The following is a 25534-nucleotide window of genomic DNA, read 5'->3' as shown; positions in this document are numbered from 1 at the left end:
TTCTTCGACGACTTCCCTCCCTCCTGGTCCTCAGAAGGAGGAGCCAATTTGAACATGTCCACAAAACGGCCGTTCAGAATCCTGGACCGCAGTCTTGTCGACAAATGCAAACCGGGGATAATGTCCCTCGCGGAATTGGTAGAGACTTTAACGTCAGGCACCAACGCGCCATCCCTACACTCTTGGACCGCCCCATACTTTGCACGGTGCGAGTTGGCCCTCCGATCCCAAGCCCACCGTGGCAGACCCGAGGCCGATTCTCCAAAACCCCAGTAAAGTTCCCTGGACTCGCCAGACTCATCGTCGGAGCTGGAGGATGACGTACCAGTATAAGAAGAAGATGATTCACCCCTCCTTCGCTTGGCCCGTTTCCGAGAAGACCTTCTGCGGTGACGTTTTCCACCCGAAGACTTCCTGGCAGGAACTGGCAAGCTGTCTTCAATGGAGGACTCGGAATCAGGGCTCAGCTGTGCTGCACCTAAAGCTGCTTGAGGAGACACAACAAGTGAAAGGCCGGAACCCGACGCCACCTCATCTGGAGATTGGACGTGCACACCTCGGCGGGCGGTAGCTGCCGAAATGTTTTGGTTCCCCGCAGCCCTCCTGGAGGAACAACGTGGCCTCCGTGAATGGCCACGAGGAGCAGGTAAGTCGCGGGGCTGGGTTAATTGAGAATCAGTCCTCAAACCCCTAGATGATCCATCTCTCCCCTCTTCACTAGATGACGGCGACACTGGGGACGACGCCACCACGTGACGAGGACGCCTGCCAGACGTGGAAGGCTGAGCAGAGCAATGTTGAAGGAGGCCATCCATCTGGGCTGCGAAGCGAGACAAGGCCACTGGATCGCCGGCCATGCTTTCCACCAACGTTTGCACCCTTCCCGCCGGTTGACTCGGGGCGGGAGAGCGAAGCGCCTGTGATGGACCTCTAATAGGCCGTTTTGCACCAGAAGCTGGGCTGGGATGAGCTGCAACCTTCTTAGGAGCCATGCCTGCTATGTAGAATCAAATGAGAATTAACAACTGCCGCAGGCCGGCGTCACTGCCGTACACCAACAATGAATTCCACAGGAATACAATAAGGCTGGGAAATGCTATAGCTAAACAAAATAATTACTATAGCAAAGAGTGTACTAAATCCAAAGGCGAACTATGTTATCTATCTATCTATCTATCTATCTATCTATCTATCCAACCGAATTATATATTTATATAAGTATAAATGTACTATTTACTTATTCACGTATTCAATTATTATTATTATTATTATTACTTTAAGAATTTAATATTTATTAATAATCAATTTTTAATTATTTATCGAGTCAATGTACCTTACAATGAACGGTGTTTAAAACAGCAAAATTAATTGCACTCCCCACTTTTTCCAGCAGGGGGCAACCTGCCAGACCGAGCTAGCACAACCAGTGCAGCGCTGCGTTGAGCCACAAGGGGGAGCTCCAGGCTGACAAGCTAGCTGCAACGCACAAATCGTCCAGGAGGGGGAGGCAGTCTAAAGGAACTGCTGCCAGCAAAAAATTCTCCTCCCGTGGCGGCGCGCCGCTAGCGGCAATAGACAGGCGGGCAGGGGCGCAGGCCGCGGTTCCCGACAACGGGGAAGCGGTCCCGACGTTTTCGCACAGGAGACAGGGGGAAGCCGCGAATAAAGAGGCCCGGCCCCCAGTACCGATCGCGCCGGCTCGGCGGCGGTAGCGCCGCCCGGGCCGAGCGCCCTCCCCACACGGCCTCCACTCACACCCCGCGCGGCCTGCAGGGACGGGCAAGATCCGCCTCCAAGCGGCGCCTCCCGAACCTCTGTAGGCCGAAAAGGCCCCTGATGCCGCCGGGGCTGGACGCAGGCCCCGCTCTCCGGCGCCTCCACGTGCCGCGCGGCCCACAAGGACACCCTCCCCACGGGCCTTACAAGCGGCTGAAACAGACTCCTTCCCTCCGCGGCGCTTGGAAGCCGCGAGAAGGTACAAAGTAGATGGGGGGGAAGGGGAGGTGGGGGGGTTCCGGAGCTCCGCGGGACCACTGCTAGGCCCGCGCGGCTCGTGAGAGATGGGGGGGGGATGAAGTGGGATGGTGGGGAGGGAATATTGTTTTAAAAACCGGGCCCTGGCGGCAGCGGGCAGACGGCTGCGGTCGCCCCGACATTCGGTGGAAAACCGCTATGCCTAGCCCCAAGGCAGGGCCCGGCAGGCCGGGGGGGGGAACCCACCCTCTAGCCTTGTCTATAAGCCCCTTCCTTTTCTTTTATTGTTTAAACTAAGAAGGGGCCCAAAGCGAGAAGAGAGGAATATAATTAAAAGGAAGATGGGGGGAGGGAAGAACGGGGGGGGGGGGTTGATGGGAGGGAATTAAGTAGATAAAGGGGAATTAAGGAGGAAAGGACGATTGCAACAGCAAACTAACTAGGCCCGGTAAAACCGAAAGTAGCAAAACAGTACAACCGTCTCAACGCAGCTCCTGATCCGAAGCAAACGGCCAAGAGGAAGTCCAACCCCTGGCTCCCTATATTTATAGACTCTAACTCCTCCCCTGAATTTAGCAACATACAAAACTCCCCAGCAACCCAATATTAGCCTTTTAACAGGCTTGGGGTTTTTCCTCACAACTGCCTAAATCATGGCAAGGTGGCATGTTTCCCCAACCGCAACCCGTGCTCTCTGGTTAGGGAGAACACGCTGTGCCACAACAATGCTGTAGAATAGAGCACAATGGGTGGAGTGACGCCAAACAGGGCCATCTTACCCATAGGCGCTAGGGTTGCGGGGCACCTGGGTGCCGTGCTCTCAGGGGTGCCAGGCCGAGAGTCTGGGGCCCTAGAGTTGAGTCCGGGGAAGAGCCAGCCCATTGGTCGGAGCGCTGCAACTTCGGGGGTGACCGAGCCAATGAGACGCTAAGGCCACCCTCCTACATGCCTGGGACTGGGCAACCGGGGGATGGGCGCTGGTCGGAACTTTGCACCCTGGTGCCACATATGCTTTAGACAGCCCTGGCACTAAATGTAAGTGTTGTACAGGATGTCGCTGAAATTTGAGAGCCCAAAGTCTGTCACAGCAAGAATGCAACATGACCACAAGGCTGGTAAGAACTGGTTGAAGAGGAACCTAATGGCTGGCCGTTAAACTAAAAAACAACCTCATATAAAGTACAAGGAGGGTTCTGAGGTGTAAAGTAAAAATGGGTAGAGTAAATTCTATTTGAAAGACTCTGGTTGGATGAGAGGTGGTGAAGTGCCAGGGTGGAAGAAGGTGGTTGGGTTAGCAGCTCATGTGACATATATTTGCCTACATATTGTAATGGAGTCTCACAGAAGCCTTGGACTCTGTCCAGAAATTCCTGAATAAAGTCTGACCAATTGGGAATTTGATGTGAGCCTCTGTACTTGAACCCCCAAAGGGAATTTCCTGCACAATCTCTGCCACCATCCCGATCTATTTTCTGTGTGTGTGTCCCCTGCTTTTTGGGGGGCGGGCGGGTGGAGAATCTTGCATTATTTTGCGTTTCATTTTGATTCACCACCAAGATCAATGTGTGGAGGATGAATATAGATTCAGCAGAAGCATTTCATCGATATGAATGGAAGTGATCCTGCAGTTCTTTATTTAAATGGAACATGTTTATTGAACTGCTACTTTCTGATTGTTCGGAAAGGAGGCTTAGAAGTGATTCATCTGAAGCCAAGAGGCATTCAAGATTTCTATCAAGTGCTTTTGCAAGCCTGGGCAGAGAAAGGCAAAAAGAAAGAAAGAAAGAAAGAAAGAAAGAAAGAAAGAAAGAAAGAAAGAAGCAAATAGCTGAATGCCGATATATGGATGGAACAAAAGAAAGCCTGCACCTTTGTTTTGCCTTTAAATATCCAGCTATGCATCCAACCTATTCCAAATGCTGTATAAACTGAGGTGACAAGCTTCCAGGTGGAGAACCTTTTACATTCCCTTCTGAGCAGCCTATTGGGAGGTCACATGACATTGCTGGGTGGTTCCAGATGCAAACCATGGGCGGAGGAACAAATGCAAATTTTACCTTCAGTAGAGTGGACTAGTTTCTATGCACTCTTTTCTACTGGCCATTCAGAGAAGCAAGAGGCAGTGGCGGAGCAAGCCAATTGGGCACCTGGGGCAGTGCACGTGCCCTGCACCCAGGGCTGGGGCCAGCCGGGGATGGACACTCCGCGGGGCCTTCAAGGAGTCTGCCTGCCTTCTCCCACTCAGCCGCCCTACAGCTGAGGGGGAGGTGGCAGGCGGACCGTTTGGGGCAGCGTGGAGCCTGTGGGTGCCCAAGCCACCACGTCACTCCCAGGAGAGACGCATGGCTCAGGCATGCTGCAGGCCCTGCGGTGAGTGCTGCCCGGCATTTTGTCACCCCCTTCAGTGGTGACACATGGGGCGGCCCCACCACACACCCCTTCCTGGCAAGAGGTATTCTCAGAGTTCCAAGGAAACATTCCAAGTTTGGACCAGTTGAAGGAGCAGCTGCAGAGGGTCCCAAAGGACAGATAAAGAGGCTTTTGCAGTGAGGGCCTACATTCGTTCCTGAGGTTCCCCAGGTTCCCTGTCAGTGGTTTATGGGTTCTGAGGAATGGCACAAAGGTAGCATGATGTGTTAATGAATACTTTCGTTCCAAAGTGGGGAAATGATCAAAATCCTATTTTCAGACATAGCTGTTAACCACATGTTATCCCTACATTCCCTTTCATAATTAACGTTCATTTTTATTTGACCTGTTTCTGAAGCTTGAGCAAAATTTCCTCCCGTTACAGTATCAGCCTTATATCTTACATGAGATTCAGGTTCTGGTTCATCATTAAAAACAAATCCTAGTTTTACAAGCCCTATGAAGAATACGCCTGCCCATGGCGATAATTGAGTTAGTGGTTTTTATCTCGCTACAGTCTGTTGGATGTCTTTATGGCTATAAAACAAGCCATTTTACAAAGACCCTGCGGTGAACAGAGCAGGACTTTTGGCTTTCTAGTTATTTAGTTCCCTCACCCTTTTTTTTTCTTTCCAGAGGTATCAGATGCAAATGAGTTTTCTGGTTTCTCTTATCTCTTTGTTCCTTCTGAGGCTGAAGATTGATAGCTTTAAGGAGATCAAAGACAACTTTCAAATGTATCCCAAATTGATAATCTCCAGACTATCATACACCTTGTACTCAGAACAAAATAAGATCCATAATGACATAAGCATGGTAAATATAGCTCTTCTGTTAGACTAAGTAAAAGTAGATTATACATGTTTTTAGACTTCAAAGAACTGTCCTTCAGGTCGGGTTGCTGTAAGGTCTCTGAAACTGTGTGTACTTTCTTTTTCCTTTCAATAAGCTGAGGGGGGAAAGAAAGACACTGCAGCAATAACTTGGGAGGATTTTTCTTCTTCTTGCTAACACTGCAGTTTGAAAGATATAGGAACACACAAAAAACCCTTTCAAAAGCAAGAAACACGGGAGCATATCCTGTTAATTCAATGTAAAATAGAGCAGTGCATGGCTGTGAGATTTATTTGTACTGTAGATGTAAGCCTTTAAATGGGTTGGTTTGCAGAAGAGGCAGAGCGAAAAGGCTAATTCACTGAGGAGGAAGGAAATGAAGATGTGGTGCTCATAAGAAGCGGCCTCACATTTGAACACTGGACCATCTAGCTTAGTGTTGTCTAATCCAGCCTTTCCCATCCCGATGTCTTCCAGCCAACACATAGGGATGATGGGAGATAAAGTCCAAAATATATGCAGCGCACCAAATTGGAGAAGGTGGGATGGAGAATTCAGATGTATGGGACTCCAAATCCCGCCAGCCCCAGCCAGCATGGTCTAAGGACAGGGATGATATGGGTTGTGGCAGCGGCCATGGAGAGGCAACAAGATGTCCCCTTGCTACTGCCATCACCACTTGGAACAAGCACTGGCTCACCCTCCTCTCCAAGCTTGGCAGTGGCAGCCCTAGTGGGAGGGGAAGGGACATAGAATCATAGAACCATGGAGCTGAAAGGGACCCCAATGGTCATCTAAGCCCAAACCCTGCAATCCAGAAAACTCAGTTAAAGCATCCATGACCATCCAAGCTCTGCTTTGAAACCTCCAAGGAAGGAGAGGTTTTTAAGAAGAGCTTTCTGGGATCAAATCGGAAGCTGGGGTGGCTTTCGTAATTCCGGAACTGTCCCTGAAAAACTGGGATGCTTGGAGGGTATGAAATCCTCCTTTAGCCAGGGGGGAGAGTGAAAGGTGTCTCTGTGTGAAAAGAACAATGGGTGGTTTGAGTGAGAATGAGAAAGGCGGAGACACAGAGGGCTGCGTTTGGGCTCTGAGTACATTTTAGGATGTCACCCTGGAGATCTGATGTGGGAGCTGTAATTGGCTGGAGTGTTGAAGCATACATTTATTTGAAAATAATGCAAATGCTGCAAAATATCAACAAGCCTTCTAAAGGTTCCTAGGTAAAGTGTTGCATCCGTGGAACTTCTCGCCACACGGAGAATGGAAATAACTTTTCATTTTTTCAGATTTCAACCTTGCCTTGAGTTACTGTAAAAGACTGCTCTTATAAATTCATCCAAAAAGTTAACTGAGTTTTAAAACAAATACAATTTTAAAATGTTTTTTAAAAAATATTTCCACAGGCAATGCTGCATCTGTCCTGTGTTTCTATGACCAAACCTGTAAGATAATCAGAGATGGCAGAAAGATTTTGCCCATATCATGTTTCGTCATTATTGCTTTTATTCTGTGGTTTTAATTAACATCATCTGGGCATTCTTGTGGGAAAGTGGTTTATAATTTTTAAATATATCAATAAAAGGATGTAAGCACCTTCCTTCACCAACCTGGTGCCCCCAGATGCTTTGAACTACAGGTAAAAGTAAAAGTAAAAGTAAAGGACCCCTGGATGGTTAAGTCCAGTCAAAGGCGACTAAGGAGTGTGACGCTCATCTCGCTTCAGGCCATGGGAGCTGGTGTTTGTCCACAGACAGCTTTCCAGGTCATGTGGCCAGCATGCCTAAACCGCTTCTGGCGCAATGGAACACCGTGACGGAAACCAGAATGCACGGAAACGCTGTTTACCTTCCCGCCGCGGCTGTACCTATTTATCTACTTGCACTGGCATGCTTTCAAACTGCCAGGTTGGCAGAAGCTGGGACAGAGCAATGGGAGCTTACCCCGTCGCATGGATCCGAACTGCTGACTTTCTGATCGGCAATCACAAGAGGCTCACTGGTTTAGACCACATCGGCACCCGCACCCCCTTTTGACCTACAACTCCCACCAGCACAGTTGTGGGCCCCAGTCCTGCCACTCAACACCTGGCCCAGGGCGGGCCTGATGGGCTCTATAAAGGACTGCTGCCACTGCTGCTGCTGGGCAGAGAGGGCTCCATTTTGTTTTGGTTTTGTTTTTTTGTTTAAATCGCTGTTATTTTTTTACCTATGTCATTTCAAACTGTGATATTAATGCTGTATTCTTAGTTTTAGATTTTGATTTATGTGGAAATTGTTTCCCATTTGGTTGTGTATTTTTTGATGGGGTTTATTTATTGTTTATGACTTTTGTAATTATGTAAATCTTCTTATGCTGTAAGCCGCCTTGAGCATTGTTTTTTAAACTGTGGAAAGGTGGCATACAAATAAAAAATGATGATGTTGATGAGGCTGAGGCTGATGGGAATTGTAGTCAGTAACATCTGGATGGTGCTATGTTGGCAATAAACACTGCTAAGAGATGAGAATGAGTGAGACTCACACTAAATGATAAAATTGTTATGCTGACAAATACAGACTGTGAAAATACATTTTCAAAATTCACCCGTCTAGGGCACTCATCATCTTCACACAGATTCCAAGTCCATTGTACTACACACTTAAAACAATAGTACATTCTTTCTGGTTATCCTTGCTCACTGTCGATTTATTGTAAGAGTATGCTTCCTGGCATTTTGGCAGTATATAAAATACAGTTCATTAGGCAACATCCAGGAAAGGCTCTAGAGAAAATAAACCAGCCCGATGTTAAGTATTACAGTACAGGCATTGCTAATTCTTTATTTCCTGCTGTTAAGCAGAAAACAGGCTTGACTGCCCTTAACAACAGCTGCAGTGTTACCACGTGGGTCTGGCCGTGAACCTTGTGTGAATTGCTCTCTCCGAAAGAGCTTTTGGGGGCAATGGATATAGCAGGCAGGTAGGCCAGTTGTCAGAAGAGGCTTCTGAAGAGTCCTAGTGCATCAGCAGCAATTAATGCAGGTGGTATTTTAGACAAGGGAGCTAATGAGCTTTAATATGCATGCAGGTGAGGGAGTGCTGAATCAGTAGAGCCATTAATGAACCTATGACAGCCTAATTAGCTACAATTTAAAATCTATGGAATCTAATCAGAGAAGCTGAACACTGCTGCAAATCTGTGTATGAATGAGTCTTTCTAAATACTCCAATCTGTTGCTTAGTCACTGATTGATAGTAATTGCTTCCCCCCCCTCTATTGTGTATAGGAAAATGCCCAATTTTGTTCTGATAGAAAAGGACACAAGTTAAATGCCTAAGATGTTTGGCTGCTTAAGTTTTAATCAGTGATTTACTTATTTTTTAAAGAAAGATAAAAAAAGATAGTGGAATTAATTGTCAGCTCTGAATATAGATGATCAAAAATATCACACTAACTTTTCATCTACTTGGCTGGCGAAAGGTTTGGCGCTAGTTTCTCCCAAGCGGTTACATGAATTTAAAGCCAGATGACATATCAAATGGAAGAGATTCAGGAAAAGTTAGAGAGAGAGAGGTGAGTTCTGCTGACGTTGTTAGGTCTTTGGCAGACTGCTGAAAAATGCAGGAGGCACCGATTTCAAAAGCGCTTAAACATCGTGTAACATCAAACGACAGCTATGTGTGAATATGCGATCACAAATCGGAGAACACAGCTTTTATATCATTGCAAATAGAGAACTTGCAGACGGTGTCAGCTTATACTTTTAACTGCCAATCATCAAGTGTGAAGAAAATTATCAAGTGTAGAGGTTAAGTGATGTGCATGAAGGTATCAGCTGGCCTTTAATCCATAGTAATTTAAGAGCAAATTAATTTGATTGGGAGGTGGGTTTTATACATCCTGTGTAAGTACAGTCAAACAGCAGGATAAAATGCATTTGATTTGAATACATACATATGGTAGAAATCATACAAAACTTTCTTATTGTTATATAATTGTGATTTTGTTGTTGTGATTTTGTCTCATCTATCTTTTTTGTTTGTTTGTTTATAATTTCATTTTTTAATAGATATTATTGTACATTGCAATGAAGATCAGGGGTTTGTGTGTGTGTGTGTGTGTGTGTGTGTGTGTGTGTAGATCGATAAAAGAACTCTGGAGACTGACATATTGTTGTTGATTTCTGTTCCTTCCCTAAACACAAATTCTGTCCCAAATATCTAGATAATGTGCACAATAACATACTGATTGGTTATATGTAGATAATGTGCACAATAACATACCAATTGGTTATAATCCAGAAAGCTGAGGAATACTCACCTTTTACTACTTTCCAGACATTATCTTGAATATATGAATGGAACCACCACAATATCTCTGATACTCATCCCACTAAATCGGTCCAGGAAGGATGCCATGGTCAATGCATAGCAAATTGTAAAACTATACTGTAAAGTGCCTAAATAATTTATATAGGTGAAAAGTTAAAGTTCACACATTTCAAAGCAGCTTATTCATATAAATGCTCGAAAAACATTGCATCACCACCAGTCCCTTCAGGAAGGCACTCTTTTGATTCAGTCGGATCTCCTTCACTCCACTCTGTCACTCCAGATTCCCATTAAAGCCATCAGAAAACCACAAAGCCTACTAACCCACCTCTCGTGTGGGGAAGCTCCACCACAGGCCATGAGGCCTCAGATGGCAGGATCCGCTGGGAAAGCATATACCAATGTCAACCTGATTCCTGGTGTCGATGTTCCCTCACACCTTCTCCACTGGCAGGGAGGGAGGTGCCATTTTGGAGTCAGCCTCAGGTGCCAAAATGTCTTGAGCTGTTCCTGCCCCCACCAAACACCCTTCTCTTTCCTGGTGCTCACCCAGTGTTATGGCTTGGTCTCTCCCACAAACGTGAGATGACTCTGGCTGTTAATTATTTCAGATTTATTGCTAAAACAACCAACTAGGATGGAGCTCCTCTACTCGTCATCTTCCCCAGAAGATGGAGTTGTCCGGACTGAGCTCCTCCCCCTTCCCCAGCATGGAAGCCCCCACCTTCTTTTCCGGTATCTTTTGCACATCTCGGCCACTTTGTTCTCTCTCTCTGCCTGCTTCTTCTTGCGTGTCGAGGTCCCCAAGCCACCCCCCAAATAACTCACAACACACACTTAATTTTTGTTTAAGGTTTTTGGCATAATTTTGGCCACAACTTTATTTAAATACAAAACCGTGAGTGGTTGTTTAGGCATTGGTTAAGACTATCTGTCCCCCCGCCTGGGGACAGAACTGACTTCCGGGCACCACCGAAAGACAGTGCGGGAAAACAAGTCGGGGAGAAATGGAGCTGAGTCACAGACCCTCAATTCTCATCTGCATGCTCCCCGAAGGCTTGCCAGCCCTAGTCCCATTCCAGGGATTGGACGAAAAGATGGCAAGCCCCAGGATTCCTTTAATGGAATTCCCTTTCTGCAGCAACCATGGAGGGGCAGGCCCAGCCTATCCGAACCCCTCCTCCACCAATTTATAATCAATGCCTAACCGCAACCTTACAAGTTGTGACGATTTGCTACGCAGTAGGCAAAAACCAAATGGCCCAGCCAATCAGCCAGATGGACAAAATTCCTACCAGGCCCCTGCCCCAACGGCAGACGACCCCATGACAGGCATAGCAAGGTCAATGCAACAACCCCTTACTCAAGGGCGGGTGGGCGGGTGATCTGTTGCACGCAGCAAAGAGAAAGCTCCAGGCTGCGTGCAGAGTACCGTATTTTTCGCCCTATAGGACGCTCCGGCCCATAGGACGCACCTATTTTTTTGGGGGGGGGGAAATCAAAGGAAAATTTTTTATTTCCCCCCAGGTTTGCGCAGCCATCCCCAAACTAGAAGAGGGAGACGGAGCACTTCGTCTCCCTCTTCTGCCTTCAGGGACAGCCTCCCAAGCCTCTGTGGGGCAGCGCACGGCGCAACCATCCCAAGCTAGAAGAGCGCTCCGTCTCCCTCTTCTGCCTTCAGGGACAGCTTGGCCCGCTATCCCACGAGCTTGTGGGGCTGGCGGGGGGAGAAGCAGGCTTGCTTCTCCCCCCCCCAGCCTCCAGATCAGGTCTGGGAATAGCGGGATGGCAGCGCTTCGCCATCCCCCTATCCCCCAGCTTGTGGGGCTGGCCGGGGGGGGGAGAAGCAGGCTTGCTTCTCCCCCCCCCAGCCTCCAGATCAGGTCGGGGAATAGCGGGATGGAAGCGCTTCGCCATCCCCCTATCCCCCAGCTTGTGGGGCTGGCGGGGGGAGAAGCAGGCTTGCTTCTCCCCCCCCAGCCTCCAGATCAGGTTGGGGAATAGCGGGATGGCGGCGCTTCGCTATCCCCCTATTCCCCGAGCTTGTGGGGCTGGCGGGGGGGAGAAGCAGGCTTGCTTCTCCCCCCCCCAGCCTCCAGATCAGGTCAGGGAATAGCAGGATGGCAGCGCTTCGCCATCCCCCTATCCCCCAGCTTGTGGGGCTGGCGGGGGGAGAAGCAGGCTTGCTTCTCCCACCCCCAGCCTCCAGATCAGGTCGGGGAATAGCGGGATGGCGGAGCGCCGCCATCCCGCTATTCCCCAACCTGATCTGGAGCTTGTGGGGCTGCCGGGGGGAGAAGCAGGCTTGCTTCTCCCCCCGCCAGCCTCCAGATCAGGTCAGGGAATAGCGGGGTGGCGGCGCTGCGCCTCCCCGCTGTCCCCAGCTTTTGGGTGCAGGCTGCTGCCCGCAAACCTTGCGAGCCCGCGGGACATCCCGCCGGGCTTGCAAGACTTGGGATAGCTTCCTGAAGCCTGGAGAGCGAGAGGGGTCGGTGCGCACAGACCCCTCTCGCTCTCCAGGCTTCAGCGAAAGCCTGCATTCGCCCCATAAGACGCACCCAGATTTCCCCTTCATTTTTGGAGGGGAAAAAGTGCGTCTTATAGGGCGAAAAATACGGTATTTAAACATTTTACCCCTCCCACCAAAATTGTAACTTTTACCCCAGCAACCCAGTGAACCAATCACTTCCCCAGGCCATCTTTAGAGACCATGTCTGGTAACAGAGGGGTGGCTCAGCAGACCCCACCGCAACACATGCTCTCCATGAAGGAGAACACGCTTTCTCCTGTCAACACACACATAACTAGCTGTAAAGTAACATAACTTGATATGTAATAAAACTGTAATTTTAATCGTCATATCAAAAAGCACAGTTCCTGATGGCAACATATCATATCTTCTATATGTATTGGTATTGTAAAGTCCAAGAATTGTCAAGTCTGAAGATTACAATGCACAGTTCCTGTTGGCAATGCCATTTCATGCTGATATCTTCCTTCTGCATCATCCTACATCTTACAAGTGTAACAAGCGAAACTACCTTCTTCATTGTCCTATATTATGTTACTTTACAGCTAGTTACGTGTGTGTTGTGGTGATTGAAAGATGGTTCACGTAATGAGGCAATAGTGGTGTTTGTTGTCTTCTTCTCCTGTCAGCATCTGAGCTTCACTGACACCCAGAGAGGAGAATCCACAGCATTACAACAAACAGAGCGCCCCTTTATCCTCCCCAAAGGGATGGATGTCTTAGGTATCACCCCTTGCAGGGTTATCCCACCTCCCTGACCACTGCCTTCTTTTCTCTCTGATCCAAATGCCAGCCCGAGTCCTCCCAAGGAATTGTCCAGAGCTGGCTGAGGTGTTAATGGTCAGGAAATCAAGGGTTAGCGTCATCTACCTCCATCAGTACTCTTCAGCTGTCAGAAAGGCGCCACTCATCAGGGCAGATTTCCCAGGAGCATATTTAAATATGTATTTAAATATGCATTTAATAACATATTAAAACATGTGTTTAAATTAACATTTTGAAAGGATTAAAAGTATTTAGTATTTATTAAGAAAGAATTAATTGCTTAAACCACCTTTCAGGGCACGTTGCAGGCAGTTTACAGAAAAATCCATGCAAAAAAAGGACAGAAATCTGTGCAAAAATATGCAAAAGTCACACGAGACTGGAAAGAGGCAGATTCACTCATGTCCTTAAATATTCTCAGACTGCAAGGCATAAAGTGTTCAAAAAGGAATGTGTGTGTCTCTGGAAGGAGACTGAAAGTCTGATAGCTGCAGACCCGAGGAAGCTTCTTCCTCCAGCAGTTTGGCAATGAAGGAAAGCTAAAGGGACTTACATATTGTGAGATTAGGCCTCTCCTCTCATAGAGTCCCAGATAATTTAGCAACAACTTTCTGGTTTAATAAGCATGAGTTTCTTGGAAAATGAGGTTTTCAATAAAGATTGTTTGGCTCTCAAGTGAGTTCCTGTGTTGGCTATAAGCTAAAACCAAAATTTCATTATCTATAACTCCTCCATCCCCTCTTTCTCATGAATGACTGTAAATTTTGAGGAAATACCTTTAACAATCCTTTGTCATTTACTTAGGAGCCAACTCCTAGGGGCTGAGGGGTCTTCACACACCCCAATAAAATATTTTAGGGGGCCAGGCCCCTCCAAAGTTGATGGGCACTGGCATTCAAACGGTGTGCGTACACCACGTCATGTGATCAATTATGTGAGGCAGGGCTTATCTGCCCCCAATATTTTATTCAACTTGGCACCCCCAGTTATTCATCACACAAAGGAAAGTGTGTTTAAGGCCACATTCAGACCATATATACTGAAGAGTAGTCTCATTGAATTGCATGGGGATTCCCTTTCAATAAAACTTTATATGTTCAAGCTCAAAAATAATGGGTGATATTCAGCAGTGTGGGATCACTTGTCCCACACAATTCAGCTTTTCCTCTCTCCCTTCTCCAGAATGTTGGGAGACCCTCTGGAAGAGATGTGGTTCCAGGGGGCTGCATGGGGAAGAAAAGGATAGGAAAGTCCCATAGACACCACTGCTGCAATGTTAGATATTGCCCAATATCATTAGCTGCTAAAGCATATTTTATATCTTGCACTTGTGATTCATTTATGATTTTATGCACCTCATGTGTCTTAGCATTCCTTCCAAAATGGTGTGTTTGCAATACCACAGGAACTCTTCCCAGGGCTCGTTCCATTTTCTAAACCAGCGTATATATTTACATTTTAGCTTTGATGCTTTTGTTATTTTTAAACTGCTTCACCCCACCTTTAAAGTTGGAAATCCAAGACTCCCCGTCATGGGACCCTGCAGTTTATAAAGTAATTGCAGGTGTATGGGGAGGAACAATGAATCAAACCTTGCATAGCACTGAGATATAAGGGTTTTCCTTTTTTTAACCCAAGAATGCCCTGGGAATGATGTTAGGTCGCCATCTAGAAAGCAGACAAAAATCTCCCTTTCATGGTGGAATGAAAGATCTAGTGGAAGGGGAATGGATTGGGGACCTGCTCTAAAATTAATGGATCCTCTGAAGTGAGTGGAATGAACGGACAGTTATTTAACTCACTGAAGAGCTTCACACACACACAGCTTTTGCAAAGCGTGTTCTCCCTAACAGAGAGCACGTGTTGCGGTTGGGGAACAGGCCGCCCAGCCATGACTAGGCAAATTAATCTGCAACCCTGGCCTTTAGGGTTAATCGGGTTGCTGGGGAAATATGATTGTTACCAATTTGGAGGAGGAGTCAGAAGTTATAAATAGAAGGGCCAGACGTAGGGACGTCCTCTTGGCCGTTTTGCATCGGATCACCCGCCCTCCCTCCCTTTAATAGGGGTTTTTTTTATTTAAGCTGATCGCTTGACCTTGCTATGCCTGTCATGGTGTCGTTCGCCTTGGTGCGGGGGCACGGTAGGAATTTTGCCATCTGGCTGATTGGCTGGTGCCATTTGGTTTTTTGCCTACTGCGTAGCAAATCGTCACAACTTGTAAGGTTGGTGGTTAGGCATTGGTTAATTGGTGCTTGGAGGGGTAAGTGCCTACCCCTCCAAATGATGCGGAAAGGGAATTCCGTTAAAGGAATCCAGGGGCTTGCCATTCTTTCGTCCTGTCCGTGGAGCCGGGCTTGGGCCGTGCAAGCCCCACCGGAACATGAGGGTGAGAAGTGTTGGATTGATTCCCAGCCTCATTTCTCACCCAATACTTGTTTCCCACGCTGGCTTCCGGTGGAGTCCGGAAGTGCCAGCTCTGTCCTGTGGGGGCAAGGACAGATAGTCACCAATGCCTAAGCAACCACTCACATTTTTTGTATTTGAATAAAGTTGTGGCCAAAATTATGCCAAAAACCTTAAACAAAATTGATGTGTGAAGTGTGTAATTATTTGGGGGGTGGCACTGTGGAACTCAACACGCAACGCTATTTCTTATGCATTTGTGATGTTGCAGGTTTATTTATTCTTAAATAGCCTTTGCTGCCAGGGTGTAGTTAGTTGAATAAATTCATTCTGAGGCACTTGGTAAAGTGTTTTCCTTCTGTACAATTGAGGTGATGCATTTTAATAAATCACTTGCAAAGGTGGCTGCTACAGTATTTTCCCTCTTTATTACCTGCTGTGGAGACAAGGACTTTAATAAACTTTTTTTTTTTTGAAGTGGCTATCCCCCCCCCCCCAATTGCTTTTTATTCTGGCACCCTGTCGTTCTGGAGCTGTAAACCTTCTATGTGTTCATTTGTTTAAAAAGCTTACTGTTCCTTGGTGTATGTATTACTCTTGCTTCTTGAGCATGTTGATTGGCAAAAGTGTAGCACAAGCATAAACACCACTGAAATAAATTCAATTTTTGTTAACTCCTGCTCTGTGGAAAGTGAGGCACCTCTGGGGAAGGGCAGGGATACTTGCCCTCGGTTCCCATGTTGAGGCTAACACAATGCACAACCTTTAAATATGAAACAATTCCATTGTAGTTAGAAATGGTTCAGAAATTCTGGTGACCATTTCTCCGCAAACTGGCAAGTTATTTACTTGTTTGTTATGTATGCCAGGAGGCGCTGTGTTTTAATGTAGTTCTTTTTGAACCTCTTGAGTGTGGGATAACCAGAAGGCGCTGTGTTTTAATAACCAACAAACTTGGATATTGGCATCCAGGAATTCTTCCTTCCTTCCTTCCTTCCTTCCTTCCTTCCTTCTTTCTTTCTTTCTTTCTTTCTTTCTTTCTTTCTTTCTTTCTTTCTTTCCTTCCTTCCTTCCTTCTTTCTTTCTTTCTTCTTCTGCATCAACAAACAAACAACATACAATCGTACCTTGGAAGTCAAACGGAATCCGTTCTGGAAGTCCATTCAACTTCCAAAATGTTCAGAAACCAAAGTGCGGCTTCTGAAAGCCCCGTTGGACGTTCGGCTTCCAAAAAAGGTTTGCAAACCGGAACACTCACTTCCGGGTTTGAGGCATTTGGGAGCCTGGGAGCCAAATTGTTCAAAGACTAAGCTGTTTGAAAACCAAGGTACAACTGTAGTTTGCTTTCTACAGACCTCCAGAGTTACTTTCTTATTCCATTCTTGTTGTGTAGCAATAAAGGACAGTTGTGTTTGAGAGACTTGCCTCCTCCTGATGTGTTTTCCTGTTACCTCAATACAACATTGTTATAACATTTCCATCTCGCATTTTCTCTAAGCGGCTCAAGTTGGCACACATGGTTCTCCCTCCTCCCTATGCTATCCTTGCAAAACAACAACAACCGTGAGGGAGATTAGGTTCCTGGCCTAGCATCGCCCAGTGAACTTCATGGATGAGTGGGGATTTGAACCCTAGTCACCCAGATTCTGGTCCAGTGTTCTAACCACTACACTGACTGGTTGGCTTTTACAGGCCCAGCATCAGCAACCACCATGTAAGGCAGCTTCCAGCGGACCACGAGAGACCATCGGTGGTGACCCTCATCTCAAGGAACCCTTAGAATGATCTAGTCCAAGCCCCTTCAATGCAGGAAAATGTAACTGTCCCATATGGCGACTGAACCTGCAACCTAGGTGTTATCAGCAGCAAACTCTAACCAGCTGAGCTATCCAGGCACTGATCTAATCTTCTTCTAAGTTGGTGGCCATCACTGCCACTTATGGGAGCAAGTTCCACAGTTTTACTTTACTGGGCTGTGCGAAGAAGTACTTAACTCTTATCTGTCCTGAACCTTCCAACATTCAGCTTCACTGGTGTCAGGGAACTGACATCAGAGGCACGGGAGAAGGAGAGGGTCTCTGATTCTGCAGGAGAAGGTCCCAGCGCTAGGGGGAGACTCAGCTGGGAAGAAGGGGAAGAGAAAGAGTGTAACACCAGGGATCCAGGAGAGCAACGGGACAGGGAGGTGCAGGGGCTCCAGGACTCTTCATTGGAAGTTAGTGAGGAGAGCCCAAGCACCCCGCTGCCCACGCCCACCCTGCGCAGGAGACTCCCGCGCAGTGAGAGGCGGAGACGATTGGGCGTCAAACAGCTCTTATGTTGGCAGCGCTTTAAGAAACGCCCACAGACAGATTCTACGAGTGACTAAGGGCAGCCACGCTGAGATGGGCTGTGCAGTCCGGAGGGTTTAACCAGGCAATCTAATGCTCAAACGGAGCAGGATTAGGCACGAGTAACTCCCAACCACTACAACTGGGTTTCCATGAGTTCTAGTGTCATCTAGTTTCTCCATGCCATCAATGGAGCTGTCTACAACAACAAGTATTGCAGTGTGAAAAGTGTTAGAATTCCTGCTCCGTGATTGCAGTCATGGGATTGTCATCTATCACATGACGGTATATGTTTTGACTCCACAGAGTGGGAAGTGACGGAAACAGAAAACAGGACAGAAGTGCTGGCATTATAAGCAGGAAATCTAATGCAATATTCCCCATGTCTGAATGCATCCTGGCAGTGGCCCTCCAGGATTTCAGGCTCAGTTCCCTCCCAGCTGTACCTGGAAATGCGAGCGATTGAATCAGGGACCTCCTGCATGCAAAACAACAAACAAAAAATATTTCCCTGTTCGCATTTGACCCAGCCTTATTTCAAAGTGGAATTGTTTCAAAAGGGTGTCCTTAATGCACCACTCTTCCATTTATTTTTCCATTCTGAATTTTGTGCAGAGTGCTATGCATGCACACGATCCGTATAATTAAATAACCATAACTAAATGCCATGTCACATGACTTTTTGCACCATGTGAGCTCCATCTGGAGGGGTAAGTCTTGGTCTTTAACACATGGCTCCTGGCAGCCTTGAAATATATCACTGTTTATAGTCAGGGGAAGGGGGGAGCAAAAGGCTTCAATAGATAGTAAATCGAAACATAAATTACTTAAGAGTGGCGTATGGAAGAATGGCGCTGAAAGCATACAGAACTGTGGACAGCGATAAATGCCGTATTACAGACTAAAGGGTAGAGGAAAAGATGAACTTTCAATGACCTCTCAGACTGTGCAGGCTGTATATATTATCTGTTCAGGTGAGTTTGACTATTAGAATATAGCTGTAGAGCTTAGGTGATGAATAATTTTTTAAATCCTGAGCTACAAGGGAAAATTAGCAAAATGAGAAAGTAGAGTCTGGCTGAGGCCTTCAACAAAAGGAAACCATGGGTCTGATGCTAGCAAATAGATTTAAATCTATATATTAGTATAATATATATAAATAAAAATTCAAAGGAAGACATTAAGGCTGCATATGAACTATGCATTTAAACACATCTAAAGCACATGACTTCCCCCCAAAGAATCCTGAGAACTATAGTTCTTTAAATGATGCTGGGAACTGTAGCTATGTAAGGGAGTAAATTACCATTTACAGGATTCTTGGGGGAATTCATGTGCTGTAAATGTATTGTATTTATGCAGCCTGTATCTGAATGGCAAATTAAAGGAATGGCAAATAACACCAGAATATCGCTTCTGTTTGGACTAGCTTTCCTCCCTATTTATGTATTTATTTGTTTATTTTTAATATCTTCATATTGATATTCATATTTAATATACCTTGTATTATCAAACTCTCACATATGAAGAAAATCAGCAGCTTGATTACTAATGGTGCCAGCTTCAGATGTTTTATTCCAGGTTGGGAAAAGTATTTCCGTGGTCATCAGCTGTTCTGACTTGAGATTCAACAAGCTGCAGGTTGCAGAATATGGGATCAAATATCCCAAGTTGCAGAATTACAGGTTGAATAATATGGGAATGGAGAGTCCAAAGGCTGGGAGTGGGTCAGGAGAATGAGGACTGTTGACCATATCTGAGGCGATGGATGGATAATGACAAACAGTTGATGGACATGTGAACATCTGTGAAATCAAAGCCCATACAGCCATCATAGTTAACAACCCTTGTGATCTCTTCTGTTCAGAAAATTATCCTTAAGGAGATAGAACTGATAGAATATTGGCAGTATTTTCACCACATCTCAAGAATGGCAAAAAAGCGGTCTAATGGTGGGCTCTGAATTCTTTCTTGTTTGAGATTTGGTAATGATGTGACAAAAATAGATATGATTCCTGATCCAATGAGTATCTTTATTAGTATGAAAACACCTCCCCTTCTCCCAATTTGAAGTTAATCATCTTGTGTTTACAGAAAGACGCAAATGTAAAACACCAATGTTATCCCGAGCATAGTTGGTATTGCCACAGAACCCTGTCACAACAGACCTTCAGCAGACAGATAATTCATGTCTTAATTGTCTTAAGCCAACATGTGTCTTTCAGGTAAAAGGATTTTTTTAAAAGGAAAGTAAATAAATTCAACGTAATTCCAACAGACAGCAGCTGTTGCGAAATGACTGAAGGATATAGTAACACTATCGATGTAAAGAAGGCCTCAGATTCTATTCTGCTTTTTAACAGACCTGACTGATCAGGCCCATCTGTGTCAAATCCTCGAGGCAAGGATCTTGCATCAGTGAATGGCATTTGGCCGCTCAGAAGTGAAATGGGTACCAGCAAGAACCAAATAAAGCGACAGGAGATCGTTGGCCCAGAACTCAACTGATATCCTGGAGGTCTTCTGGTTTACAGGCATTCAATGAGTAGGAGATTTTCTCCACATGGTTTTGTCATAACACAGCGTGCATAGGTCCATTTGTAAAATAAACACATCAGTTGCAAAAAAAAAAAAAATGTTCTGAGAAAAAAGAGAGAACTGCAGTTATTTCCTGTGGTATGCAATCATCGGTTTAAAAGCTCTGCTTTGCCATACAATGCAAAGAGATTGCGACTCCTCATTGAGCGTAACTGGCCCATAGGGCACAATTGTTGTCTCATTCCATATCAGAAGTTCCAACAAATCAAGCCATAGCAACCCTTAATAGGGTCAACTGATTATGAGGGCGTCTTAATTCTTGATAAAATTCCCTGGCGAGGCACGGCTGCTTTGTGAGAAGGGGAGGCTAAAGTGTGTGGTTAAACATCCTAATGTGTGTGCTGCAGTGGTCGCACTGGTTATAAAATATCTCAGTTTACAAATCAAGGGCATCCAACAGGAGTACTTATAAGGCTTTTCAAAAACTACTAGTTTTCATTTTTGTATTGTATTTTGTTTTAATGAAAATATTTTACTGGTTTGTTTCTTAAAAAATATATATATTCACCATTATATATTCACCTGGTGGGAGCAGGAAGGAGAAACAGGATATGAGTTTTGTATATAAAATAAATGCTCATGTTAATGTAAATGCATTGAGGGCAGAGACCTGTCTTTATTATTAGTAGTACTATCATCATTTTTATTGTTTGGGGAATTCTGGGGCGAGAGTCATATGCAGTATTGCATCAATGCATGCATGTATGAATCAATAATTTATTTCTGAATTGAAACACAGGATTGCAACATCCAAATCCACACAATCTGCACCCCACATAGTGCAGTGAATCTTTGACTGAATAGCACCATCAAAATATGATGATATAGAGAAGTGGGAGATATGACAGGCAAAACTATTTGCACATTGGCAATAAAAATCAGTATATTCTCGCTCCAGCACTGCTGAAGGACACAGGGATTCAGTTTATGAGTTTCCTAATAAGCTATTTTTCTTTATATCCATACTTGCTTTTCTTTACATTCATTGAACACTTATAAAGTCACTTAATATAGGAGCCTCTTGGATGTATGAAACTGATATGTCCTCTTCGAAAGCAGACAGTTTGTGTTTCTAATGGTGCCAGCCTCAGATGTTTTATAGCTGGAAAGAAAATGTTGGTGTTTACTTATGCAGGGTTTTATGTTTTTTCCCTAAAATGCCAAGTCTTGCATGGAGGCTCAAGAAGTAAAATGACAATTCATAGCATGTCTGGGTGGCAACAGTTGAGACAAAGACAATAAAGTGAAACTTGAACATCTGTTGTGTGGCACATTTATTAGTGTAAATGTGACCTCTTCCAAGACCATTTCGCTTTGTAACAGAAGCCAGAATGAGTTGTTCACCACTCAAGCGTCTGTAATCTCATTTTGACTCAACTACATTTTTTTAATATAAAAAAAGATGTACAGTGGTACCTCGGGTTACATACGCTTCAGGTTACATACGCTTTAGGTTACAGACTCCGCTAATCCAGAAATAGTACCTCGGGTTAAGAACTTTGCTTCAGGATGAGAACAGAAATCGTGCTCCGGCGGCACGGCAGCAGCGGGAGGCCCCATTAGCTAAAGTGGTGCTTTAAGAACAGTTTCAGGTTAAGAACAGACCTCCGGAACGAATTAAGTACTTAACCCGAGGTACCACTGTATTGCTTTTGCATATACAGTAGTACCCTGGGTTACAAATACCTTGGGTTATAAATAGTTCAGGTTACAGACTCTGCTAACCTGGAAGTAGTACCTCGGGTTAAGAACTTTACCTCAGGATAAGAACAGAAATCGTGTGGTGGCGGCGCAGCGGCAGCGGAAGGCCCCATTAGCTAAAGTGGTACCTGAGGTTAAGAACGGTTTCAGGTTAAGAATGGACCTCCGTAAGTTTGTAACCAGAGGTACCACTGCAATAGAAAGCATGCTGCATTTTTCAAACAAACATTTTCTCCTAGGAGAAAAGGGAGTGTCATCTGTTGCTTCGTAGTAGACCATCTACGTGGCATGAAGGCGCTCCTAGGTTCAACCCCTGGCATCTTCAGATTAGGTTGGGAATGTTCTCTGTTTGATTCCCTGAAGAGTCACTGGCAATCAGTGCAACAATACTGAGCTAAATCAATCAATGGTCTGGCTCAATAAGCCAGCTTTTCACTTTTGCTCAGCAAAACATTGTAGAAGAGGGGGGTAGCCTTAAGTCCATGGGTCAAATATGGCCATCTCTAATTGGCTGTCAAGATTCTCCACCACACCACCTGTCCCACAGACTACACTTAACATTGGCCTGTTCACGCAATCCTCAAGTGCTGGATGGAAAGATGTTGGTGTATATATTTCTGACCTTTCTATGGGTGGAATGTAGCTCACTTGTACAAAGGGAAGAGTCACATCCATTGCTCTGCTCTCTATTTTCCCTCTGGCCTGCTCCACTTACTACTGGCGTGTGCAGCTGAAAAACTGCTCACAAGGCAATGTGGTCATTGGGATGAATAAGGTTCTCCACCACCGGTATAGAATGAATGCATGGGGAGGAACAAGACAACTTAGAGTTGAGGGGGTCCTCAGTGATGCCCTCTCAATGTCCCTTGTGGGCTTACCTGATGGTGACAGTGATAGCAATGCATGGACTAGCACCTGGATGGAAACAACTATTTCCTGCAGTGTCCCAGAGCCCCTGGTACACCATATCTTTAGGGAACTGTGGAAAATTAAAATGGCGGCTCTCAGACCTGGCCACCCAGTGTGGAGGGCCCAGGGCAGAAGTTAGTGGTGGTACCTTGCAAAGCAATGTGATCATGACAGGTGCTAGAGGATGCTATGTGCTGATGTGGAGTTTAGAGAGCAGTACATTATTATTCCCACTGGCCTCGGCCCCCAACCACCATGCTGGTTGTTTTCACATTCTATTTTTTGCAGATTCTAGATTATACCTATTATATCTATCTATCTACATATCACTTTTTAAACTATCAAACTGTACTTCAGTACTTCCAGTTTGCTCCAGAAGAAAGCAGTAAATCAGTAAAATATATTAAATATATTAAAATAAATCTGAAATATATGATGAGTGAAAGAGAGTTTAAATTCTTATAGCAAAACATTCCACCTTTCTCAGCTGCCCTGATATGACTCAAAGGAAGCAACAGCCAAGATGGCAGTCACAGAGCATCTCCACCCAATCTGCTTTTATGATTTCATGCCGGAGTTGCACAACTAAAGAAGGCTATGAAGAAAAGCATTCCAAAGTACTTACCAGAAACAAAGGGAAGCCAGTCTGGCCTATCTATGTAGAAAAAAATGAGACTCTAATTACATGCAGCATTTGCACATAGATCATTCTCTTGGATCTTTGCCTCAATCTTTTTTTGGGGTGGGTGGACTATCAATGTATTAGGCAGACATGCCAGCTGAGAAGAGATACTGTTTGGTGACTGGTGTCTTCTAATCATTTTGGGCAAGATCACAAATGCAATGCAGACCCCAGGGAGCTGATTTATGAATGTACGGGCAGCCTTATTGACGTCGGAGGGTTCACCTGTCCAACCTCATCATTCTAATTTAACTCTAATTTACAATGTCTGAGAGATACTAGACTCACAATTTCAATTTCGCAAGGAAAAATTGTGTGCCATAATGCCTTGGATTGGCTGCCAGTGTCGGAATGGTGCAGGAAGTCACCCAAAAACTATGTGTTCAGGCTTTGTAAATGAACCAAATTAGCTTTATTTTGCACAATGTGATTGGTATTACTCTGTAGCAGCCTTCCTTGACGTGATGCCCTCCAGATATTTTGAACTACAATATCCATAAGCCCCAACCAGCATGGGGATAAACTTCTGAAGGGTATCCAGTCATATGGCACCCAGAAGGTTGAACACAAGGGAATATGGCCCTTGAGTTAAACAGGATTCCCCACCCTTGTTTTAATGCCTCAAGGAATTGTGATGATGTACAAATATATGTTCATATGTTTCTATGGAGCACAATCATATCACATCAGACCATATGGTATCGCAGAAAAGAGATACCCGTAAACTAAAAAACAAAACAAAAACTGAAGCAAAGCAAAAAACACACATCTCAAAACAAGTACATTGATAGCACAACCATGTGAAAAATGACAAATAGTTAAATCACTTCCCTAGTCAAATGTTAAGTTGCTATCAGATCAAAACCTTGAAGGGTTCAATGAGAGTTGTAAAAACCAGGTGTTCGTTTGGAAGCTATCCTGCCATAACAATGAATATCTTGCAGATAAAAATTAATGAAGGGAAAAACTCATAAATGTGTCAGAAGTAGATAATAATTATTTCTGATACAAGCCAGATGTTTTCCTGTGGAATGTAAATTAATATTCATGATTGGAAGGATCTCTTTTACTAAAGATTGCTCCAGTCATGAGAGGGGAAGCCAGCATTTGGAAAGGCCCTTGAAAGCAACATATAGTGTCAACATATAGTGATAAAGAGATGCCAATTTGAAAGTTATGACCACTGTATGATGGTATGCAGAGATAGGGAACCTGTGGTCCCCCAGGTCTCATTGGACTACAGCTTCCCTCACCCTGGCTGATGGGAGCAGGTAAAGAAAGATTCTGTAGGTTAGTGAAATGGCTCTTGTTGTGATGGAAACATGCTTCATGAGTGTGGGTCATCATTGGACTCGATGGCCCTTGTAGTCTCTTCCAACTCTATGATTCTATCTACTGAGACTGCCTTCCACACTGATTTTTACAGGTGTTAGGGTTCTAGGTGCTCCTGAGGTGGAATTCCACTGTTGTCATCAATGACAGCAGTTCTGTTTTAGATTAAGATAAATTCTTTTATGCATTCAGAGCACTGCCTTTGCACACAGCACTGGGCCACGTTGTGGGTTGGATCCAGAGAAGTTTTCCTTTAATTGAAGACCACTATCCAGTGGAAGAAGCTTCTCTGGATCCAACACTGCGTTGTAAGATGGATAGACTGTCAAATACACGACAGTTTAAGGGTAATGGAAAGGGCAATACATTCAAGTTGCCAAATATATTTTTGATAAAAGGTTGACAGGACTCTCAAAATCACATCTTGTATTTAGTCTCCACAAAGGGTAGGTTTGAAAGTGCATGTCTGCTCCGCACTCTCATTCTTCATGTCCCACCTCCAGACAAATCTCACTTCCAAACAGATCAATAAATATTGCAGACCACTTACAACCCACCACACATATTCACACTTACTAACCCAAATAGGACTTATTTCTGAATAGATGTGAGTAAGATTAGGCACAATAAATGCATATTATACTTTAGAGTCCAGAGAACTATTTACTGAAAGGTCCATTTTATATTTATTGTACTTCAGGCATGTCCAAAGTCTGTTTTGGGGGCCTAATCTGGCCTGACAGTCAGTTTA

This window comes from Podarcis vaucheri (genome assembly GCF_965113315.1).
Source record: "Podarcis vaucheri genome assembly, chromosome: 12".
Lineage (NCBI taxonomy): Eukaryota > Metazoa > Chordata > Lepidosauria > Squamata > Lacertidae > Podarcis > Podarcis vaucheri.
This window is presented reverse-complemented; position numbering follows the sequence as displayed.